The following is a 688-nucleotide window of genomic DNA, read 5'->3' on the forward strand; positions in this document are numbered from 1 at the left end:
AAATATATATATACATTGCTTACTGGTGTACACCGCTTAGAGAGTGCTTGCACTTAAAGCGGTATATAAGTCTCATAAATAAATAAATAAATAAATAAGGGATATAGGAGATTTTGTAGAAAAGAATGATGAGAATGGATGAGACCTTCTGCTTTGAGGCCCTCTTTGTGATGACAACACTTTGGCTGGTTTTAAGAAAGTTAGGGCTGGATGGGAGACCACCAGGTGATCTTAAGGCTATAAAGTTGGGTAAACCTTCCAGAAGAAGGTAAGGGCAAAAGAAAATAGCCATGTTGTTTTCATGAAAACTTTATTTAGAGAGCCAGCTGGATAGAGGGTTTTTTTGGGCCCACAGTCACAATTCTGTGATGATATTTTGCCCCATTTATAGAGGGCCTCTGCGCATCTACCGTGGCCAGTGCGAATTCAGTTCAGTGTTGTCCATATCAGATGGGCTTGATAAACTAGAAGTTTTTTTCCAAAATGTAAGGCAAACTTTGACATTCTGGGGGCCAATTTTTTTCCCCAATGGGTGGGTGTGATCAACTCCACTGCATCTCCAGTGGAGACCGACACTGGATCTCATCCCTCTGATCTCTGTTTTGCCGTAGCTACCCACGATCCTCACGGAAATTTACCACCAACTCCCCAACATCAGTGAACCCTGAAGTCTGTGTGTCACTTGGCC

The sequence above is a fragment of the Crotalus tigris genome, unplaced genomic scaffold (assembly GCF_016545835.1).
Source record: "Crotalus tigris isolate CLP2741 ecotype Arizona unplaced genomic scaffold, ASM1654583v1 scf7180000021316.82365, whole genome shotgun sequence".
NCBI lineage: Eukaryota > Metazoa > Chordata > Lepidosauria > Squamata > Viperidae > Crotalus > Crotalus tigris.